Here is a 24,603-nt window from a genome sequence, read left to right as displayed (position 1 = left end):
TTCTCATGTAGTCAATGCACAGTAAATATCACAACTATTGACTGTGTGAAGACCCAGGGCACCAGTCCCTGACACTAACCTGTCTACTGCATCCCCAGAGTTTCAGCATCTTTAACTGAACAAAATGTCCTGAGCGCACAGCCCTTCTCCTTCCTTCCCCTTTGGTACATGGAACTGTGCATTTGTAACTCCTAGTTCCTTTGACCATTTTGCCTTTAAAGAACAAAGCCTCTTAAGGAAGAACGGATATGCCTGTAGCTCTTTGTCTAGGGTTCCTTGTGAGCTTCCCCTCCACTATCCACATTAGCATGTCTGTTGGTGGTGTCCTTGTTCAGGTCTTGGGTAGACAGCCACGTTTATTCCCTAACCTTTATCACTTAGACTCACTCTCATGACTCCGTATGTTCTTGTGACTGAATTTTTACTTTCTCAGGGCATGAGGAGACCTGGATCAAGTGGAACTGAAGCATTCGGTCAGTCAGTTTTTTACTGAGCATCTAATATGTGAATGCCGTGGATGCACCAGGGAGCCAAAGGAGGTGTAGACCTTACTGCCATGGAGTTCAGACATGGAAACATTGCCATGCTTTTGCAGCCACTCAACCGAGTGAATAACGAAAAGGTGTCACAGTGCTATAATGAAAGGGCCACTACTTTAAAATGAAGTGTTAGGTTAAGTGACTTGGGCTGGGGTTGGAAGGGTTCTTGGGAGAAGGGCTGGTTGAGCTGTTCTAAGGGATCAGTAGGCCTTTCCTAGAAATAGTGTCTTTGCAAAGGAAGAGAAGAGTGAAATTATAGAGCTAGAGTGTCAGCAATAGCTGAGGTACCTGTAGCTCTAGGAGAGAACTCCTTTGTTTTAGCTACTATAAATGTTATTCCATTCATTCTAGCTAAAACGGATGAGCATCAGGGCAGTTATCCTTGTAGAAATGGTTTTAATATTGTCAAAAGTTCTGGTGTGTAGATGAGTATCGACACTCACGAAGTTAGGGCTTTGTTGCCGTGAAGGGACATTATGACCAAGGCAACTCTGATAAAGGAAAACATTTAACTGGAGCTGGCTAACAGTTTCTGAAGGGAGCAGCTGAAGTTTGTGGGTCACACTGGGCTGGGCATACAGCTTGAGCATTGGAGACCTCAAAGTCTGTCCTCACAGTGACAGTTTCTCCAAGGCCACACCTACTCTGACAAGGTGCCTTTCTCTATGGGCCATGCATTCAAACACATGAGTCTATTGGGGCCATTCCTATTTAAACCACCACAACGGGGAACCCAGAGAATCGAGACTCTTATCAGGTTTCACAAAACGCCTGGCCACCTGCTTTCAGAGCCTGTACTTGTGATCATTATTTTATTCTGATGCCGGGTGAAGTTCCTTAATATTCCACTTAGGCAATTTAAATTAAACACAGATACACATATGCATGTCTCTATGTACAAACATATTCCTTTTTTATACAAATACATAATACATACAAAGCTGTGTATACCATTACAAAAAATAACCCATATGGATATTTTAATATGATATATATATGTATATATATATCATTTTATTGTATATATATATATCATTTTATTGTATTTAGAGACTGAAATTTGGATTTGGGGGATGCAGGGAGCACAGTTCAGGCGTCGGAGCTCTTTGTTTCCATCCATTCAGTGATTCAGACAGTGACCTTGCACTGACTACATGAGACATGCAGGTTGACTTTGTAGGTCTCTGCTCCCATTTTAAACTTAGCCCAGAGAGAGTCTGTAATGAAGCAATTTGACTTTGAACAGAATTACCAGATGCGGGGTATAGATGAGAGTGCTGGTAATTAGTGAAAGAGGCTGAGCTGTTGTCTTTCCAATCTGGGCTCCTCGGTTCAGCAGGTGAGTGGATTCCCTAGTGCCTGTTAAGATCCATGCCTGGAGCCTTATCCTCTCTCTCCCTGTGAAAGCAGCTCATCTGCAGCCACAGTAGCTGCTTATAGCTTTAAATAGCACAGACGTGGCCTCTGCCAGCTTCTTGAGCCAGCTAGGGTTACGGTGGGGCCAGGGGAGCCTGTCTATGCGGTCTGCGCGAGGCCAGGGAAGGGGTTAGTGAGTTGGCCTGCTGCCTGGACACCGGTGCAGGAGAGGCATGGAGCAGCACAGCAATTTCCTGCTTTGGGTGAAGCCATAGAGAGGCTAGTGCTGGCTAAGCCCTGGCTTTCTCATTCTTTTGTGCTACTCTACTGCCCACTCCCCTCCCACCCAATGTTCCTCTCATAGGAGATTTTGATTTGTGCTGTTCACTGGTTCATAGGGGTGACTGAAGGAGACTGGAAAGGTCTCTCCTCTCTCCAGTTCCTAGCCATTTTGTCTAGGATTTCCACCATTAGAAAGTACGTATATCACACTATATCATTGTGGATTCCTCTTAAACATTTTTTTTAGTAGATTTACTTATTAGCATACACGCATGATATCAGAGGACAACTCCTGAAAGTTGGTTCTCTCCAGGACCACATGGGTCACTGAGTCCAACTCAGATCTTCAGGCTTAGTAGCACGTACCTTCGCATTCTGAACCGTCTTCTTAGCCCAAGTCAAGGATTTCTAGCTTCTATAATGTTGTTACCTATGCAACTGAGTCAACTTGTTGCTGAAGACACAGAGTGTTGGTGGAGGAAACAGGAAGGCCATTGGGACTGGACCGTGAGCACAGATCAGGAAATGGGTTAGAAACTGTGAAGTTCTGGGGAAAGTAGAACATCAGATAAAGACACTTGTAAAGACCACATGTATTCCATAGTCTGTAGTCTGTTTTTCACAGGCTTATTTAGCCTAACCTCAACGTTGCCTACCTCTGGGCTTCGAAGGATGACGTTGAAAGAAGATGAATAATTGCATTTCTCAAAGTTCTGTCAGGGGACACCTGGGTGATTTGAAGTACTTCAAGCTGATGTATGGCCATCATTAACTTCCTGTCTGAGATACACTGGTTGTGTGGGTGGTGTGTTTGACTTGCTTTGCTCCACATTCCTGGCTTATGGAAGACTCCTCCTTGTGAACTCTTCCTTAGTGCAATTCAAGTGGGGCGTCTGAGGATGAGTTTTTCCCAGGTTCTCTCTGCATGGCTGAATGTTTCTTTGCAAGAGAGGCATGACTCATGTCTTAGGCTTTTATTTGATCCAGCTGGCTTACCTAGAGTTTGTCTTGAAGCAGGTATTTTGTCTCAGTGAAATGGAATTATGAAAAGGGAAATGTATCCATTGTGATAGGCAAGAGTAAGGACGTTTGCCTCTGGGTGCCTTTCCCAGTGTGAGGCTAGGAGGGGGCGTCTGGGCTGAGAGTGCCTGGCAGGAGAGTGAAAAGGGCCTGAGATTCACCTCTAGGATTCTATTTAACTGACTTCCCTACCTAGCTTTCACGCAGTACAGCTTCATACCTGTGATAATCCACGTCAGGAAGAGTAGCAAGGCTCAATTTGCATCCTTGGCTGTTAAAGTAACTTTTTCAACATGGGGAAACCAATTCTCAGAGGAACTCAACCAATGCCAATTCGGGGCTGCCTGAATTTCTCAGTGGCAATGCCAAAAATAGGAACCCACAGACAGCAGCTTCTGCCTCCAGCACCTTCCTACCTAGCACCCGGTTATCAGTTCAGAACGCTTCAAGGTGGGCTTAGCGCCGCTTCCTGTTCTGTCTGGTTCTGTGGGTTTGCTTCCTCTCAGCTCATTCAGATGCTTCAGGTAGTGATGGAGCTATTACTCATTTCAGCATTCCGTTCAGCTGACCTAGGATAATCTAAGTCAGGGAGACTAACAAGGCTCATTTTACACACTATCCATAACAAGGCAAACTGGGTAAGGATCCACATTGGAAGCAGTGTTGGATGCCTGGCTCTCTACCTCATAGGTTACTCTGAGCAATGAATGATTCACACGAGCCTATGGTACAGTGCCTGAGGTAGACATAGTTCACCCTCTCTTTAGACTTGCTCTGTGTGTTGCTTACATGACTCTGCCATTGCCATAGAATGTGGCCAATGTGAACCAATTGAGAAAGGGTGTAGTGACGTTTTCCTGGAGAGAACAGTAGATCTGTGACACTTCTGAGGACCAGGTGCATGTGCCTTCCTGCCTGCCCCCTCTCTTCCAAGTCTCTCCATTTTGTTGATCTTGAAAACTCTCCATTTATTTATTTATTTATTTATTTATTTATTTATTTATTTATTTATATTTCTGAAAGCATTTTTGGGTGACTATACGTCAGGAGTGTGCGATACCCTTTTGGGACAGATCATAACAACACCATGTGAAGGAAGTCAAAGGAATACTTTTAAGTAGATTAACTAAAACAGAAAGGCCATGTGTGTGTGTGTGGGGGAGGGATGGATAGAGGAGGAAAAAAAGGAAGGAAAGGGAGGAAGAGACAGAGAGAGAGAGAGAGAGAGAGAGAGAGAGAGAGAGAGAGAGAGGGGAATAAACATTGCTATAAAGCTTGTGGCTGTTAAGTTTTAGAAAGCAGATACATCAGGTGAATTTTAGTTTTGCTGACAGAGAACAAGGTGTTTCAAAGCACCTTTTCCCAGTAGAGGCAAACTGAAGTTAGAAGGGTGGTAGTTTATTGTACGCACACTGAATCTTGATCAAGAAACTGTCCTTGAGAAGGTGACACCTGAACCCTTGCGCTTAACAAGCTGTGCCGCCTTATTCTTTCCATCACCCGAAGTGGTCTCATTATGTTCGGATCATATGTTAAAGATATTGTTCAGGTTATGCCTGGAAATAATGTCATGATGAGTCACTTTTGAGTGGGCCGCGTTTTGGTAGGCTCACCGATTTCATCAGCTAACAGAAGCAATACACATATCCTTAAGTTGTTTTCAAAAGCTTCTAAGAAGCGTTCGAGGTAGAATTTTCATATCTAGTCCTCAACTTAAATGTAAGAAAAATATGTAGAATTGTTTGACATGCTACACAGCACAAGCCATACATTTTCTTATGTATCTAATTTTAATTTTACTCATATTTGCTTAACAGTTTCACCGTTTGGCTTAATTTATTTTCATTATACCAAAAAAAAAAAAAAACCTATCATAAAAACACGTGACTGTGGCATATCACAAGAACTTAATATTATTTTTGTCTATTTGTTTTTAATTGTTATCATTATGTATCTTTGTGGGTGAAATGTGATGCTTTGATACATGCATATGGAGCAGGGATCTTGGCCTAAGATAGTAGGTCTACTATGTCAGGTCTGGCTACTTGTCCCAAAGACAGAGATGATAAAAAGGAAGAAAAGGATTTTGATCAAAATGGACATTGTGGGACAATGGGGAGGACCCGTACCCACTCATCTTCAGGGATGAGACATGAGCTTTGGTTTGAATAGAGGAAAGACTTGGGCAAGGACCAAAAGGTGTATGCACAAACAATCTTAGACTGTGGGTCATGGTCATTACCATAGGTCCTGTTGTGCAGATGTCCCTTTTGCTTGAGGTGACAATCCAGTTCCTTTGAGACGATTGTCTCAGCTTAAGGTTGGTCTCATCCTGGGGTGGTCTGCTGGGAGGTTCTTCTCTTCCTGGAAGGAATCCCAGTGACTAAAGGTTTACTAGTGGAGAATGGAGACCTTGGGTGTCTGAGAGCTCTGCAGTGTGATATAAAGGCTGATAGTGAGACACTGTGCTTGCTCTTGGCTTTCTGCTTCCAGCCTAGAAGCGCCGGCTTAGATTTTTAGATGGGTTTTCCTTGAGTGACTAATAACAGGCAGAGTCAAGCTTATTTATTTCCCCAATCCAAAGGAGACAGATGCAAAGTGCTGGGCCATCAGCTTACTTCATTCATCTTGTGGGTCCAAGTGAAGAATTTGTAGCAGAAGTAGTTTTTAAGTGTGTGTGTGTGTGTGTGTGTGTGTGTGTGTGTGTGTGTGTGCACGTGTGTGTATGCATATCCATTATTTCAAATAGTTATCATTGTCTTGTTAATAAGAACATTTAAAACCATCTCCTTTAACTTTTGAAGTAGAGGAAGCATTATTATTAACCCTGGTTACCACTCTACGTAATTGAGTATTAGATTTGTAGTTAAGTGATATTCGACTATACTTTTTATCCTTAATTCTTTGTGGTACTAGGGATCTAACCCATGATCTCCATGCTGCCAAGGCCAATGCTATAATATTGGGTTACAATATCCCCAGTCTAAAGCCTTTTGTTTTTAAAACATTAATCATATAAATAAATACCCCAACCTATAAAGAGCATTAATTTCAGGTAAAACAATTGAGTTCCTCCCGCGCCCTCTCTGTGAATTCTCTTGTGTTTGTTAAGATGTAAGGGAACTAGCATGGCATGGTTGTACATGTCTGAAGTCCTAGCACTTGGTAGGGTAAGGCAGAAGGATTGCAAGTTCAGAGTCAGCTTGGGCAATATCACAAGACTTATTCTCAAAGAGCCACACTTTCCCTTTTCCGCAAGGTGAATACATTGTCTCAGAATTCATTAAAAGACAAAGAAAAGTCAATTTTTTGGTCACTGACCATAATCAGCTTCAAGGAGGGGACTTTGGTTTTGGCTCATGACTGGAGAGGTTTCAGTCATTGGGCACTTGAGTGTGTGTTTCTGGGCCTGTGATGGGTAAGATACCTTGGTGGGGGGATATGGCTGCTTACCTTACTGCCAGGAAGCAGAGAGAAGAAGGGTGAGGGCCTGGGGACAAGGTGTGTCCTCCAAAGACAGATCTCCTCAGTGACCCGCTTCACCCCAGGAGCCAGTCGGCAATGGACTCTTCAATGTATCTCATGAAGTTCATGCCCAAGTCATCCCAACAGTGCCACCAGCTGGGGACAAAGCCTTCAACACTGAAGCTTTGGAATCCTCAAATGCAGACCGAATATGCGTACCCTTATTTTTACTTAATTTTTGGAATAGTGAATTGCTGTCTCTTTGATATAAACGCTATTATTGGGCAATGTCCAAGTTTCTAAGACTAACATTTGTTCATTTAGTAAAGGGATGATTATCTTCTCTGATCCACTCGGATAGGTAAAACAGTCTAAACATACAAATGTGTTTCCAACTGGAGGTGTCAAGGCTGAATTTGAAGCAGTTGTTGGTATCAGGAGAAACAATGCACTTTAACATTGACTCAGTTAGCCCACCCCCAGCCCTGCTGGAAGTTAACATTTCAACTTTTATAATGATTATAACCTTTTAAAAGTGTCTTAAGCATTGTTCATGTTGTCAGAATTGAAGATTGTTCTTTTCTGGTTATGATTCATTTCTGTATTGGATCCCAAGAAGAAGGTTATGTAAGTGAGGAGCTTGAATTGAACAGAGGCTGTGTGGGAGACTTGAAAATCCCATTTGATGAGTATAATCAGCCTGCATTTAACCTAAAGTTAGTAATGAAAATGGCCTAAGTTCAGAGAATCACTTTTTAAGTTCTTTTCCACAGTACCTGGGATGAAATACAGACTTAGGCTTTTTGGTGACCTTAGTCCCCTCTTGGGGTGACTGACCTCAGCCCCTTCTCAGTTCCTGGCCTTTGAGTCTGCAGTGTTCTAAGCTGCTCTGTGAACTACTCAATAAGCAAAAGACCTATCATCCACCAGGAGAATAGTGAGGACAATCTGGGGGGTACTGCTTAACTCATTTTGTAGAAGAGGACACCTCATGGAACTGAAAGGCTCCTCCGTTGAAGAGAAACTAATTGGATTAAGGCATAATTAATGAGGGTATAAATACTGACAGGTGTTGGAAAGATCAAGGTCTGTTGTGATCACTGAGGATGAGGTTTGTCCCCCTCTGCCTACTCAGAAGGTCTCTGGTGGGTGGAAACGTTCTCATTGTTGTTTTCTGATTCTGAATTTGTATGTAGGAGAGCGGATGTACCACTTCCGATTTGACTGTGTCCTTCCTTCGCTTCTTGTCCGTTTCAGTAATTCAGCTTGCCATCCCACTCAGCCTCCTTCTCTCCAGAGATGGCCAGGCCTTTACTTCAAACCCATGGGGTTTCCTTCCTTGCATGATTCAGAGGAAGCTTACAGCTGTGTTTTCAGTGGGAGGCATGGAAGCCATCTCAAGTAGAAATCAAGATACTTTGACCCGATTTGAAATGAGGTCTGAGTAGAGCATCTTGTGGAATTACTGAAATCACCTTGTTCAGTTTCTGAGAGCATTTGTTTGTTTGTGGCTACCATGGTTTTCCTTATGTAAGGTAGGAATCAGGGTGGGAAACCTCCCAGCCTAAGTGGAAAGATTGACAGGCAGACTATAGCAGAAGTTAGAGAAAATACACTGACTTTGGGGAGGGGGTTATGTTTGACTTAAACTCTTATTTTTCAAGGATGGAGCTTTATAGAACTTGGGGGGCAATTACAGTTTAAATCTGGCTTTCATGATAAACTAATGCTTGATCTATCTCAGACAGGACACCAAGGGCTTTATGGCTGTTACATTACTCAGTCTTGAAGACAACCTCATAAGCTGGAATCAGTGTTTTCACTTCTTTCAATACCATGTTGGAATTGATTTCAGAGGTTAGTTTGTAAGAGAGAGAAATTGTTGGAGAAGTAGAGAAAAGAAGTCACTGTGAAGAACTGATTTTAAGTAGAAAGGACTCAGATTTCTTATTATATTTACATATTTGAATTAAGGGCTTCAAGCATGAAAGATATTATGTAAAAAATGTTTTGGTGATGATGTTTATTCTGAATTATCGACTGCTCTTTTACAAACCTCACAGTCACTTAATGTTTGAGCCTTGACAGAAGTATAGATGTATTTGGAATATAAGTGACAGAATTGGTGGCAGAGTCCCAGCTAGCTGGATGCCCATCTGATGCATAGCTTGAGAGAGAAATTACCTCAGAGAAGAAGACTAGGTCCTGTGATCTTGATTTGGTTTTGAACACCAAGAGTCAGAGCAATTCTGAACATTGGAAAATGTCTTTCTTTGTGCTTTTATATGACTCCAGATCACAAAAGACTTGTATACGTGTGTGCATGAAAAGCTGGGAGCTTCAAAAATGTGGGAAACCTGACTTGGAGTCTTCTAGAATGTTTGGTGACATATATGGGCTTAGGGGTCCAATATCATCATGACATTTATTATAGTTGATGGCTGTCATTGGTGATGACAGATGGGAAAGGCCTAGCTATGCAGTGCTTACAGCAACAAGGGTTAGAGCATAAAAAATGGCGCCAAGGTAGAGCAGACGATACATTGAGAGAGAGAGAGCTGGAGGAGAGAAGGGAGTGGGAGAAGGAAGAGACATGAATGTGTAGAGGGCAGAATAAAAGTGAGTGTTTCTACTTTAGAGCCAAAGAAGACATTGAAGAGAAAGACTTAAAGTCTAGATGGGAAAAAGGAATGACAGTCTTTATGGATGAAACTTTTGAAATATGAATAGAGACATGACATGAGGGGAAAGAAGGGGATGCAAGAGCTTCAGCATAGCCCCATAGTAGAACATAGAGACAGACACCTGTGGTGATGAACAGCAGAGTGCTGGCCGTGTCTGTACTTTAGGATGTTATGATGTTAGATGTGGAGAAAGGGATTGAATGGTCATGATACAGTTTAGAAACGTAGTTGGCTAGCCATGCATAACTCTTCAACAGCGAGAGGACTGCTAAGAATCAAAGTATTGAGTCATTCTTGGGTCGAGTTCAGAAGGGGGCTCTGCAATGGTCCTCTAGAGCCACAGTAACCAAAAGAGTTAAAAAGGGGGAGGGGGTCATGATGCCTGGCTGCCCTAGGAACAACAAAGGATGCTAGGGTGATGAGTACACGTGGTCTTCCAGGGACATCTATGGTGCTTTGCTGCATCGTCATAGAAAGTGAGAGGCCACACTTGAGTGCTCTGGAACTGAATCCCTATGTATGCATACCCAACACGGGCGGATGCATATGCCTACACACACGCACACTTTACACAACGGCTTTGGGTGGTTTCTGCCACTTTCCCCCTTCATTCACTACTGTCCGTTGACATATCGAATGTTGCATTATGGACTGCTTCTTTTTCCATCGAAGAAAAACATTAAAGCAGTGTGAGAACTATCTCAGATACGTTATTATAGAGTATAATGTATGACAGATGCCAAGGTCAGCACGGTATCGAAAATTAATTTTGAGATGGCGATAAACAGCTTGCAGGGGTTTTTTTTGCCATGTGAAAAAATATGTTCTCACATTTTGTCTGAGAGGAATTTGCATTGACTTGGAGGACTATTCTTATCTATTAGCACGTGAGTGACCCACTGAATTAAGATTCTCCTGCTGGGGTACTATTTAGCTTCTGATCCAGAATTTTACTTACTATAAATAAAGACATCTACAATGCTGTTAAAATTCCATATTCGCACTTAGGTTTATCAATCTGTCATTTTAGATCTAGTTTTGTATCTTAATAATGCTGAGAAATTTCTCATTCAAATTAAGAAAAATAAAATAGGAAATACATTCCGAAGTGGTTGGCGGACAGCAGTTTGATGCTGCTTACACTCTATTTGGTATTAGCCGGCTCTACATTCTTCAATGAAAGACCTGCTACAGTTAGCTCATAAAGGTTAAAAGGTTTGCCCAGCTCGTGGTTCTGGAGCCTGTAATTTAAAATCAGGTATTCTCTCCGGCCTCCGGCAAGCTTGGAATATCATGGCAGGGGTGCAGAGGGCAGTAGCAAATACCTTGTGGGTTAGAAGGGGATGAGAAAATACAATTACGTGGTATTTATGAATAATTGATCATGCCCTATTTAAATGTTACTATAGCTTACTGAAGGTTAATAAGAAAAAGTAAAGAAAGAAATACTATTTGAAAAAAGAAAGGGAAGGGAGATGGAGGAAGGGAGGGTGATGAAAAGAAAAGAAGGGAAAAGAGAAAAGAGATGTGATCCATAGTCCTTTTTGGGATGATGCTAAGGACCCCAGAATCTTGAAGTAAGGCCACTGGTCACAACCAAGCTTTTAGCATGTGTCCAAATAATAATCACCTGAGATACTTCAATGGTACTTGGTAAAATCTCAGGTACCCAGAATGTTTATCGGGATCATTATATGGAAGCTGACAGGCTAGGGCAACAAAAAATACTCCATCTGAGTAGACTCAGGTAGCCTGTGACCGTACTCCGGGAAATCCTGCACTGCAAGCCTGCAAGCAATCTGACGGCAACCTGTGGATTATCGGAGAGTAGGATTCTGTGACATTGGTTCCTGCACAATGGGATCATTTACTGTAGAAATGTCTTTTTTGCCCAAAGGAACCAAAAATTCTCTTGTGGTTAAAAAAAGAGGTAAACCTTACTTTTTTTTTTAAATCTCTATTAACTTGGGTATTTCTTATTTACATTTCGATTGTCATTCCCTTTCCCGGTTTCCTAGCCAACATTCCCCTAACCCGTCCCCCCTTCGCTATGGGTATTCCCCTCCCCATTCTTCCCCCATTACCGCCCTCCCCCCAACAATTACATTCACTGGGAGTTCAGTCTTGGCAGGACCAAGGGCTTCCCCTTCCACTGGTGCTCTTACTAGGCTATTCATTGCTACCTATGAGGTTGGAGCCCAGGGTCAGTCCATGTACAGTCTTTGTAAACCTTACATTTCGAAACCTCACATGCGAAAAGCAACTCTCATATGCATGAACTGATGGTGTGTGCGTGTGTGTGTGTGTGTGTGTGTGTGTGTGTGTGTGTGACAGAACTCCCAGACATACATAGGTATTTTGTTTCCCTTTTATTGGCGATATGCTGGCCTCCTCCCACAGTTATACAGACATTAGCTGCAGCAACTGTTGTTCCCCACACATTTCCATCAAAAGATATTCTAATGCATGTAGTCTTCCCCCTAAAAATAAAAATAGTATATTTCCCTTTCCAGGCTTTTGTAGTAGGAGCCTCAACCCCTTAGCCTTCCTATCTGACAGTGGCTTTTGCTAAGGTTGCCCAGAGCGTTCTGTATTTCAGGAGTTTAATGACCTTTCTGCCTTTGCTTCCCAGTGCAGAGCTTACTAGGGCACGCCCCTCCCTGCTTCACTTCTCCCAGCATCAAATGGGTGGGTTCTAGTGTCTTTTTTCTTACCTAAACAGGAGTGATACTGGCATTCTCAGTGCCACGACGTTGTCTTCTGATTGATTAGTTCGAATATTTGGGGTATTAGTTTACAAGTTTGGGATTCCTCTTCAACTCTAGCCTTTCAGTGAATGCAGAAGGATGAGGACGGGTTCTCCATATCCTCCAGAAGCGTCTGTCTGTAGCTCTTTGACATATGATGTAAGTTATGATTAAGTCAGAAACTAAGGGACTAAAGATGTAGATGCTCAGACCTCACGCGTTTTACTTTTTAACCATGAGAGAGATCTACTCAGGGCTCTGCAGCACTGTCTGAATACCCATTACTTAGTCTTTACAGTTCCCTTTAAGGTAGACCAATTCCAGCAGCCTTGCCCTGCTTCTAATTGGAATGTGTGGATGCTGTAGGAAGGAAGTCTTTCCTCAGTTGGGGCCTGAATTTCCCATGAGATGACACCTCTTTATGCAGGCCTGGTGTGGTGCCGGTTTATAGATTTGGGAAGCTGACAAAGATGGGGTCTGGATTTATACCTGGGAGACATACAGGGTAATAAAACTTATCTTTGTGAAATGTGGGAGCCCTGGAGGTTTTGAACTTTGAAGGTTTGATATCCCTAGTAAATTTTCCTGATGTGTGCCCGAATGCTTATTGCTATAGGTTTTTTTTTTTTTGAGGTAGCATAAGCTAAACTATAGAGAACTCTATCCAACATCTTTAAAAACTGAGGGAAAGTGTGCAAGAAAGGCCCCACTCTACATGAAGAGAAGAGGCCGTTGTATCACTGTTCTCCCATGTACTGGATACAACTAAAACCATAGCTGTCTAGAGTAATCCATGATCTCTAAGACCTGCTGTGTGGGTCTTGGAGGTGGAGCATGAAAGTACTCCAGATGTGCTAGTGTGTGGGTCCTAGAGGAAACCTGTAAGTACTCCAGATGTGCTAGTGTGTGGGTCCTAGAGGAAACCTGTAAGTACTCCAGATGTGCTAGTGTGTGGGTCCTAGAGGAAACCTGTAAGTACTCCAGATGTGCTAGTGTGTGGGTCCTAGAGGAAACCTGTAAGTATTCCAGATGTGCTAGTGCATGGGCCCTGGAGACACAAAAGTGTGAGCACTCAATTATGCCAAAGACATGACAAGGAACTACACAAGGTTAAAATCTGCTACTGTTTGATTGTGGATGTCCCTTTCTTGGGCCACCATTGTAGGAGTTATAGCTGGTTTGTGGAGAGCCAAGTGATCAATTTTATCTATAAATTTATAATGATACAAGAAGAAATAAGAAAGTTACTCCCCTAACAGCATATTGACTAGCACCCTGATACACACACACACACACACACACACACTATTGTACAACTAATATGTAAGCCACCAATTTTAATTTGAGCAATAATTAATTGAGACCAACCTCTCCTCAAACCTGCAATACCATCCCCTGAGAAGGGAAAGAGACCCCAAGTAAACCCATGGGTATGTAGTCAACTGACTCTTTAGGATGCCAGGAACATACTTGAAGGAAATAATAGTTTCTTCCACAACTCATGTTGAAAACGGCTGGAGGTTCAGAAGCAGAATAATAACCCATATCATTTCCTCTCGTACTGTATACAAAACTGAGTTATGTTTAAGCTCCCAACAGTTGATCTTAACCATCAAAATACTAGATGAAAACCCCGGGGAAAAGCTTCATGTCTCTGATTTGGGTAAAACATTTTAAAAAGAGTGTTTTCATATATAGCTAAAGTACAGGCATTGACAGCAAAATCAGCCAAGTGGGGATTACATCTAATTCAGAAGCTTCAACATAGCAAGGTAGAAGTGAAAAGGTAACTGACAGAAAATATTTGCAAACAGTATAACCAGTGGTTAATATATAGCACATATGAGGAACTCATACCACCCAAAATAGTAGAAGATTTGTTTTAAAAATGTATAAGGCTCCAACAGACCATTCTCCAAGAAGATGACCGTAGACAAGTAGAAAGGTGCTCTACCACACCCGTCATAAAATGCAAGCCCGCACCACCAGTGTGCTCCACCTCAGCAAGTGTTGGATGTAAGGTGGACCCTTGCAAACTGATTATGGGAGAGTGAATTGGGACAGTCACTGGAAAATCATATAGTGCTCGTTCAAAAAAGATGAAAGGTAGGGTTACCACATGGCCCAGGACTCACGGTTTTGGATACGAATAGAGAGGAAATTTTGGAGTTGTCAGATATTTTCATTTCACGTCCATCGTTGCAGCCCTTAATGAACAAGACATAGAAACAACATAAATTTCTCTATTAGTGTTATGGAATGAAGAAGGGGGGGATGAGGATACACAACAGAATTTCTTCAACTTAAACAAGAGGGACATCCTGACATTCATGAAAATGTGAGTGACCCTGGATCACCAGTTAAGATAATAAATACATCAGACACAGGAGCTAAAACATTGCCATGTCATTTATAGGTAAATTCCAAACAGAATCAAAGGAGCTTACAGGGAGATAGGTGGTGGAGATAGGGAAACATTGGTGAAAAGTTTTTATAAACTTTTCAGTTTTAAGAAGAATAAGGGCCAGAGAGATGACTCAGTTACCCATACAAAGCCACACTGGGAGCAGGAGTCAGTAACTCAAACCCTGAGGAGGTGAAGACAGGTGGATCACCGGATCTCACTAGGCAGCCAATCTATGTGACTTCTTCTGATCTCAAGGTCCGCCAGTTTCTGGAGCTGGAATTATGGGCTTACGGTACCAGGCCTTTCTCCTTAGCTACACGTTGATTGCAATATTGCTAAAAAAATGTAATTACTAGGGTCAGTGACCTGATGATAGATTGGATGGAACTAGTGTTTAGAATAAGTGAAGCAAATACTATGTTAGCAAAAGTTGAGGTATGGCTCCCCCACCTCTACTTTTATCCAAATGGTTATGTCCTTATATGGAAGATGGGCATGTGAAGAAGTATGGTATGCAAACACTGTTCTAAGAACAACTGTTCCAACATACTTGTTGTCTAATTGACAGCCTGGGGACTGACGATGGCTACTTTCCCTGAAATTTATTGTTGAGGGGATGTCCTTCTTTTGGGAAAGGAGAGATTAAAGGATTGATGGGCTGCCCCCTCAAAAAAGGTGCAGTTAAAACTATTTAATATTATAACTGTTGTGACATTGCTTTACCCAGACTGAAATATGTAATCTAGTACAGAATTGTAATGATCAAGTATGTTGAGGTGTGAATTATGCACAGTTAAATTCACCAACTTGAGATGTAAATTTCCTGTTTCTTTGCCTTTGAGCTCTGCACTCTGTATAGAGACTACTAGGTTGTCTTGGAGTAAAGACAGATACAGATTTCATTTTTTTCCTAGCTTATTACTTTGGTTAGGAGCCCTAATAATTAGGAAATAACTCTCTCATTGCAAGAGTGAGAATTCCTCCATTGTGTTTCTAATAACAGAGAAGATGCATTTAGCCATTCATTTACTATCAGTGTGACATTATTTGTAATTTTTACACCATTTTTATTGGTTCTATGAATTTCACTTCATTAACCCATGTCCTGCTGATCTCCCTCTTCCCTCATACCAGCCCTCCACCCTGGCAACCTCCAGCTCAACAGAGAAAAAAAAAATCTTGTTGTGGAAGCTGTAGTGTGTCACAGTGTGTCCCTTTTGTCCACATTTCTTTCCACATTTGTTCATTGTAATGACTCATTGGTCTGGTTCAAGGCCTCTGGCTTCTGCTACCCTAGTAGTCCTGGAACATCACTGGGACTCCTCTTGGATATCCTGTTGTTGCCCTCTGTCAAGATGATTTTGTGTCTGTAGGACAAGCCCCTTCATGCACTCCTGGTCATCAATGGGATAGATGTTGGGTGGGCCAACTCAAAGCCCTGGATCTGGGCCTGAGAGGTATGTGATCTGGTCAGCTTGCTGGCTCTCCTACTCTCATACCCTCAGGGCAGGCTCACAAATAACTCCTGAAACCATGGTCAGCTCTCTCTTGTTGTCCAGGTGATGAGCAGGGCCCACTCTCCCAAGTGTAGCTGGTGAAAGACATGGCTAGTTCTCCTACTCTCATGACCCTGGGGGCAGCTCTCCTGCCTGTCATAGATGGTGAGTGATGAGGGAGGAGAAGAGGGCATCTATCTACCATCCATGCTACAACACAACAGTCAAGAGGCTGGACCAGCTCTTTTACTTTCATGCCCTTGAGGCCTGCTTACCTGCAACTACCATGTCCAGAGCTGTTCTACTGTGCTGCCTACGTGATGTAAAGGGCCCACTCTCCCAGATGTTGCTTGGCAGCAGGTAAGAGACAGGGCCAGTTCTCTTGCCTGCCATAGATGGCAAGAGGAAGGAAGGCAGAGGGGGCCATCTCTTCCTCACCCACATCACAGCACCCAGAAAAGTGGCAGGGCCAGCTCTCTCATGCACATGCCCTGAGGTCCAGCTTACCTGCAAAGCCCACATCCAGGGCCAGCTCTACTATGTTGGCCAGGTGAGGTGCAGGATTTGTTTTCCCAAGTGCTGCAGCTGGTGAGGAGTAGGGACAGATCTCCCATGGTCAGCCTTGCTGCTATCTTACTCGAAATTCTCGAAATGTTCAAGGTCACTCTTCTGATCATGTCAGCTGGCTAGGGTTGGAGACAGTTCTTCTGCTTTTAGGCCCACATGGCCAGCTCCCCCTTGATGCCCCGATGAGGGGTGGGGCCAGTTCTACACAGCGCTCAGACATCAACATATCCCTGGGCAGCAGCTGGGACCAGGGATGTCCAACTAGCCTTTGGTGGTAACAGACCCCTCTTCTGCAGGGTCACAGACCGGGACATGGCCCCCTGTTCTTTACTAGCTACAACATTTGGAAAGTTGAGCCTTATACCTTGCCTGGGTAGCAGGATAGAACTGGCTATGGTTTCAGGGGTTGCTGGTGAGCCCGCCCTGAGGGTTTGAGAGCACAAGCCAGGATCTCACCATAGTCTCAGATGACATCACTGGCTATTCACATCAAGGTGTTCCTCACTACCCATGAGTCTCCAGTTCTGCCTCTATTCATTGTGTCCACACCCTTCTGATTCTTTTTCTCTTCCATGTCTCCACCGTTTACTTGATCCTCTTAGTGGTGCCCATGATCTCTGAGTGTCTGGGATTGTCTCAGGAGTGCTATGCCCTGCTTGTGAATTGTGGCATTGGGTAGGCGTCATCTCAGGCCTGCTCCTCCAACCTCCAGGCATACACTGGACTGATGGCCATCTCAGGCTTGCTCCCTGAATGGTCTCCATGGCACCAGATTGGTGGTCATCTCAGGCTAGTTCCCTTTCCAGGCCTTAGTGCTGTACCATTGGTCATCTTAACTTTTTTTTGTTTTGTTTTGTTTTCAGGAACTGTTAGGCTACTGATCATTCAGACATTCACAGGTCAGAACACCAAGCTTAGACATAGCCTCTCTCCTCTCTGCCACCTCCTGATGCACACGTGACACAGAAGCCATTCCTGCAAAGCCTTTAGGGACAGTTTAGTTGTAAATCTTACATTAACATCCTTATTCAGGTTGGGAAAGTTGCAATCCTATTTTTTGTTTAAGTAAACAATTTTTTCTTTCATGGACGTTGAATTTTTCTAAGTGTATTTTGTGCTGTCTATTGAGATGATCACTGTGATTGTTTTTTAAATCTTTGATTATGCTCTCATGAAACATTGCATCATTTGGGCTTCAGTGTGGTACTACTCCAAGTTCTCCAGAGGAGGAAACGCCACATTATCTGGAGTCTTATTAAAAATATATAACCTCAGGGCCTGGTTACTAAGTTATATTTGTATTAAATAAATTCATCTCTTCATGTTGAGATAAACTGTAGATTCTGTTTCATCAATAAGAAATAATAGAGATCTTCCCTACACTAATACAGAGGCTCCATGTAACCTTTACCTGGCTTCCCAAATGAGAATGCTTCAAAAAAAAAATGCAATATGAGAAAGGGTGGGGAATGTCGTTCATTTGGTAGAGTCCTGATGCAGCACACACAAAGCTCTGTGCATCTGAATTATCTGGAGCATTAATTAAAAATCCAGCTGTGTAGGCACACATCTCTAACTATAGCACTCAAGAGGTGGGGGCTGAACTATAAGAAGATCAATCTCATCCACTACTATATAGTGAGGTCAAGTGGTGTAATGAGACCGTGCTTAAGGAAGGAGGGAGGGAGGGAGGGAGGGAAGAAGAGAGGGAGAAAGGGAGAAAGGGGGAAGCCAAGTGTTACAATCACAATGCAGCTGTTGATACACTTAAGATTCAGGCCAATTACATCATTTAAAGGATTGTTTATACCACCTTTAAGTCATGCCTGCCTTCTTCTTACTCTAGTCTCTGGAAACTGTTAATATGCCCTTTATTTGTATCCTTTTACCATTTGAAGAACATGATAGAGGGTGGAGAGATGGCCCATTGGTAGAGGACTCAAGTTCAATTTTCAGCAGTTCTGTTGTATGACTTAGACCTGCCTGTATCTGTAAGAACTGGGAATCTGATACCCTCTTCTGGCATGTGAAAGCACCCACACTCACACGTTCACACAAAGGTCACACACACACACACACACACACACACACACACACACACAGACACTTAATATGAAAAAAATTAAGCTGGTATTTTTTAGTTTCCCCCTCCCTTTTTTTTTATTTAGCTCTTATACCCACAGATAAGTGTAGTCCTTACCAGCTTCATTAATGAAGCTTCTCTTTGCAGCAGGGAAAGACAATTACAGAATACTACAGCCAATCAAAAGGCAGAGTTGGGGATCCCAGTCTCATCAGACCCATCTGTAATGCATTTCCCACACCTAAAGCTGGGGAGTCTGTGTGGAAGATGGGGTGCAGAGGCTGTAAGAGCCAAAGGATGAGGGAATTCTCTGGGAGAGGGTCCCCCAGAAACATCAGAGGCTGCACCCATGAGGTCTCAGCACCGTGGCTCCCTACACATGACCTAAAAGGGACAAAGCAATAGACATATGAAAGCAAATGGGGGAAGGCTCACGAGAACTCAACCCTGTAAGGAACGCTGGGAGCAAGAAAAAGAGTCTTCCCCAGGGAAGACCACACCAATCCAGTGCAAAGTGGCCAGCCCTGAAAATAGACACATTATACACTAGACTGAGAAGGCTGTACTTGTATACTATATATGTATGCATAATATATGTGTGTAGCAACATTAATGAAAAGGAGGGCTGTGAATTGTAAAGAGAGCGAAGAGGTGTGTATGAGTGGGTTTGGAGGGGGGAGAGGGCTGGAGTAAATAATACATAAAATGCACTCTCAGGTCCATGTTGAGAAATGGAGTGCACTGAAGAAGAAATAATGAAAGTAAAAATTTAAAAAATTCAAGCAAAAACACCCCCAGGAAATTAAATGCATGAAATTATACTCGCTGAGGGGCTGGATCCATCAGTAGTTTGTCAGTTTCTGTGACAAATAGTCTCTTGAGAGGGGATGTAACAGGCCTTACTTAACTACTTACCTGTTCCATCCATCCATCCATCCATCCATCCGTCTGTCTGTCTGTCATCTATCTATTATCTGTCTATTATCTACCTATCTCTGTCTGTCTGTCTGTCTATCTATCTATCTATCTATCTATCTATCTATCTATCTATCTATCTATCTATCTATCATCTATATCTGTCTACCATCTATCTATCATCTATCATCTATCTGTCTATCATCCATCTATCTATATATCAATCATCTATCTATCTATCTATCTATCTATCTATCTATCTATCTATCTATCTATCTATCTATCTATCATCTATCCACCCATCTATTTGTTGTATTGGTTGTTCTGAAAACCTGCCTTCATAAGTAGTTTTCTTTCCTTTAAGAATGTAATTCTTTCAATCCTTTGTGTTAACTACTACAGATTGAGTTTATTGGATACATTTAAATTTCTCTTTAGTTAGAAGTCAGCCCACTCTTTTCCAAGATGGGTGTTGTGCTTTCTATACACTTGACATATGCTTGACATGTGTGTGAGCGGCCTCTCCACTGTCGAGTGATGCTGTCTCCGGACAGCCCTTCTGATAGGAGGAAGATTGCCCACCATTCTTTCAGTTTGGATTTCCCTGGTGACAAGTGGCCTTGCTCATGCATATTTCACAGCCATAGCTCCCCCAGACATGTAAAAATGTGTCCATGACTTTTTCCACTTTCCGATTGAATTTTTTCTTCCTCCCTCTCCTTTTTTTAGAAGACTGATTGATTGGAACACTTTTCCCCCCACATCTATTTTCAAGTCTTCATCAGATGACTCTAGCCATCTTGGTGTCAGAATCCATTTTCTTTTTCAGTTTAGTTTGATATTTTCCAGACTTTAACGGTGATGAGTGATTTTTTTTTTAAATTGAAATTTGGATTTTTTTCATGTGTTATGATAGTTTGGATCTTTCCAAAGTCTGTCTTAACTGACATTTTTTTTTCTTTCTTTCTGACATCGCTGTGACAGATGGAGTGAGGGAAAGGGCTACCCTGGTGCAGCCAGATGAATCACTTGGCTGCTAGTCATACCTAAGGACAGCGACTGCTCATTGCGGCTGTAGGAGCTGAAATGGGAGTTTGACTCTCCCTACCTTGCTATAATCTTGTTGAGTTGATCTCCACTGAGATCTGACCTCAATGTGCAACCGTGAAGGTCCTATTAACTCACATACCATGGCCACCCCAGTGGGGAGAAGGAACCTAATTATCATGAGTAGGCAGGCATGAGACTGCTCGCCCACTGACAACACGGAAGAGTTAGGAAGGGCTGGGCACTAATGGGTATGAAATTCTTCCCTCACCACTTAAGGATTTTACTCACATGGAAATGTTGAAAAAGACTGTAAACCTCCCCCTGAGAAGGTGGGAGTTTAAACTCTGTGCTTAGCCTGGGATGAACAGGGCTGTGTTGGTCTTGAATATCCCTGTGTCTTTTATCATTCTTAGCTGACCTGTTGTTGGTACTTTGGCTAAAAGAGCATAATCTTGATGTTTTTAAATTTAATATATTTATTTTAAATATGTGCCTATTGATATCTCAGATGCTAGAAATGCTAGAATTTTAATGCTATCTGCAATGCGTAAAGCCACAAAGACCTGGCACTTAACATGTGTCCAGAAGCTCCAGGCTTCTTCTAACTTCCTTTTGTATTTTGTCCTTCACTTTTCCTGATGTATGTGGAGCATATTTAATTATTCCTATTTGAGCCTTGTTATGGCTTTGCTATTTCTGTCTTATGTGTCTTATGGCAATTGTATAGGAATCTCTCCCTCATTATTTAGCATCAGAAATTACAGGTGAATTTGAGGGATGTCAAACTGACTTCTGTCTTTCGGTTTATCGGTGTGTTTTTCTATTTGTTTTTTTTCAGACCACTTCTTACAATGTAATGCAGGCATCGGACTAAGGCCCTTGGCAAAGCGGTTTCAGACATGTCTGTAATGAATGGTAGTCATTTTCACTCTGATTGCCTTTTCTTAGCACCCTTCCCTTTCCCCACTGACACTGTTCTTCTTCTATTTTTATGTAGTGTGTGTGTGTGTGTGTGTGTGTGTGTGTGTGTGTGATTCACTCACAAGATTTACATGTATCAGAGGCTCTAGCATGAAAGAAAGTGACATCCTATTTCCTAGTCACCACTGACTGTCAATAGTCTCTTGGCCAGAACTTTCTAAGTCTCCAACACTTCCAGGATGAAATGTCGAAGAGCCGAGTTCTGTGCAAGTTTTGTGCAGGTAACTACAGCCGTTGTGAGTTCATGAGCATAACGACCATGCCATAGCCTAAAGAAGTCTTCTTGTGGTACACCTTCCCAGCCACAGGTTCATCAGTTATCCACTCTTCTTCAGCTTTCCTGGAACCATGGGTGGCAACCCATTGAGGACAGAGAAGTTCGCCATCATTTTTCTCAGCATTTTGACAAGTTGACTAGTGTCCACTGCAGTAAGGAGCTTCTCTGAGCAGCCATGATCTATGGCTATAAGAGCAGCCATGATCTATGGCTATAAATATACAAATGGATTTAGAAGGCAATTTGACTAAGTACCCATTGAGCAAAAGAAGCTCTTGACCAGGTTTATAGTAAAAGGCATGAGGTCTGTCCCGTGGAGCTGGCATCACATCCAAGCAGAAAGCCATCAGTGCCCTCATAGCATTCATGTCGCCATCGTTGTTCCAGCGAGCGTACCTTGCCTGACAAGTCACCATTGTATTTCGCAGGGTGCACATCTGGGGAAGGCTGTTGATGACTTGTATTTCCCAGCAGTCTGTATGACACCTTCTGGTACTATGAAAGCTGGCCAGCAGGGAGGAAGCTTCCAACTGAGTTCCAGCTTAATTTTTCCATATCCTGCAACCAAAATGTATGATGTCTTCAGCAATAATGACCCATTTTTTTTTAACATGAAACAAATTATAACTGGGCCTGCGTGAGGTACTTAGCTTATGATAACTGGTGTAGGATGATTTATCAGTGGATGAAGAATTAAATTTCACCCTCCGTTCTTACTCTTTTATGTGCAGTGTATCCAATATTTATTCCTATTTGATCACCTTTTGGCACAATCCTGACTTTTCTCTTGCACATTTCCATTCATCCAAACTTCACAGTAAAAGAAAAAAAAATAGTGACTATCTTGAATAGAATTGAGTTTTTTGATCTTTTTATCCAAGTGAATATTGAGGTTGGGACAAGATAACATTGTTAGGTAACCAACTTTAAAGCAATTTATACCATGCACTGGTAGATTAATTAGTCCATTTACTGATGAAAGTAGGACCCCATCTCCCCTTTTCTTGAAGTAGAAATGAGTTATGTCTGTGTTCAAAAGCACTGTGTAGGTACCGTCATATGTTTTATAAACCCACAGTAAAGAGCTCTGCATGTTTTTAAAAGGTATTTGCCACGGATCTTTCTGTACTTGGCATACATTCTACAGTAACAAATGTTGAATTTCACTTTCAGGAGAAAAATGATCAGTTTGTAGTTTGTTTTTTATAGGCTTCTTTTCTTCTATGGAGCATGGAATTTTGGCTTCAGCCAAAACTCAGATGCCGTGGAACTGAGGATGTATGAATATCAGAATATTTATAAGAACATGATTGCTCTTTATACTTGCCATGTATATTGTGGTGTTCTCCTATTCCCAGACCAAGATTTCCAGATGTGAAAGTCCATTCTTGCTTGTAGGCTTTCCTTGTACTTATCTCAGGGATCCTGAGTATCTGTTTTAGCTACATGGCTCTCCGTACCTTGGCTTAAGACTAGGGAGATGTGATGTCTCCTGTTTTACGTTCGTCCATGGAAGAGCTTGACTTGGGGACCCTTGTGCTTTACAGATGTGCTGTTGACTGGGAGGGAATTTGTTTATATCATCTCTATCCTTACATTAAACCCAAAGCTGATGAAAGTTTAGTACATCTAAGTGTGTTATAATTGACAGAGAATGGTTTACTTTAATATTTTTACATGTTCTTTTCATATGAGGATAAACAGAGTTTGGATATCAAAGAATACCTTTTAGAAGAGTGGGTCTCAGGTGTCCCTAAGAGTCCACCAACCCCAAATGGCAGAATCATTTTGCTATATAGTATGTTCTTACAGATCTGGATATACTTAAAAAAAGCAAACAAACAAAAAAAAACAAAACATTTCTTGTTTCATGTCACCTTATTTGTGCTTTGAAATGTCATTTAAAGTAGAGGACACTGGGGTAAGTCTTTGGTGCTGGTGCTGGAAAGATGGCATAGTTTAGAACCTTTGTACCAGGTTTCACAAGCCTCTTCGGCTACATTAGTGACTGATTAGATCTCCTGTGTCCTCTTTTTAAATTGAAAGATAAATGTCTTTCCTATGATATATTCTGATTATGGTGTTCCCTCCCCTAAGTCTTCCGAGATCCTCCCCACTTCCTTACCTACCCAAATCCACATCCTCTCTCACTTACTCATTAGAAAATAAACAGGTATCTACAAAATAAAGTAAGATAAAATAGAAAGGAACAAATTAGAACAGGACAAAATAAACACACACACACAGGAGGAGAAAGGAGGCAAAGAAAAAGCCCAAGAACCACCTCTAGATGCAGAGATGCACACATTTACACACAGAGAAAGCCTACAGCAACAAAGTCAGAAACCAGACTATATAAGCAAAAGACCTTTAAGGCTAAAAAAAAAAATTAACAGAAGCATTATAAGACAAAAATAAAAATAAACAAAAATCAAAACAATCCCCCCCCAAATAAAACAAAACACCTCCAAAAATACCACTGGGTTTATTTTGCGTTAGCCTTCCACTGCTGGGCACCGGGCTGCCTTTAAGTGTGGTTGTAAGTACACCCAGTGAGACTCTGTTGGAGAAAACCAGCTTTTCATTTGTAAGCAGTTATCAGTTGGAGATAGCTCCTGTGTTAGGGATGGGGCTTGCATCTATTTCCTCTCTTGGTGCTGGGGACCCTATCTGGCTTAGAGCCCTGCAGGTCCTGTGCATGCTGCCACAGTGTCTGTGTCCTATGCGCAGAAGA

At 42.2% G+C, this 24,603-nt stretch overlaps 1 protein-coding gene and 1 non-coding gene across 2 annotated transcripts in view; one reads left to right on the top strand and one right to left on the bottom strand.

Annotated features, from left to right (window-relative positions):
* The window catches only part of LOC116912866 (A disintegrin and metalloproteinase with thrombospondin motifs 3-like), a 106,705-nt gene that overhangs the window by 38,815 nt on the left and 43,287 nt on the right, over nt 1-24,603 (top strand). The gene's annotated exons all lie outside the window — the stretch shown is intronic.
* On the bottom strand, nt 17,429-17,560 carry LOC116912978. Its single transcript, XR_004389543.1, has one exon. It is a non-coding gene; the product is annotated as a small nucleolar RNA SNORA17 (small nucleolar RNA).

Source organism: Rattus rattus, chromosome 11 (genome assembly GCF_011064425.1).
Source record: "Rattus rattus isolate New Zealand chromosome 11, Rrattus_CSIRO_v1, whole genome shotgun sequence".
Taxonomy (NCBI): Eukaryota; Metazoa; Chordata; class Mammalia; order Rodentia; family Muridae; genus Rattus; species Rattus rattus.
Note: the sequence above shows the minus strand (reverse complement) of the source record. Positions and strands in the feature narration are given on the sequence as shown.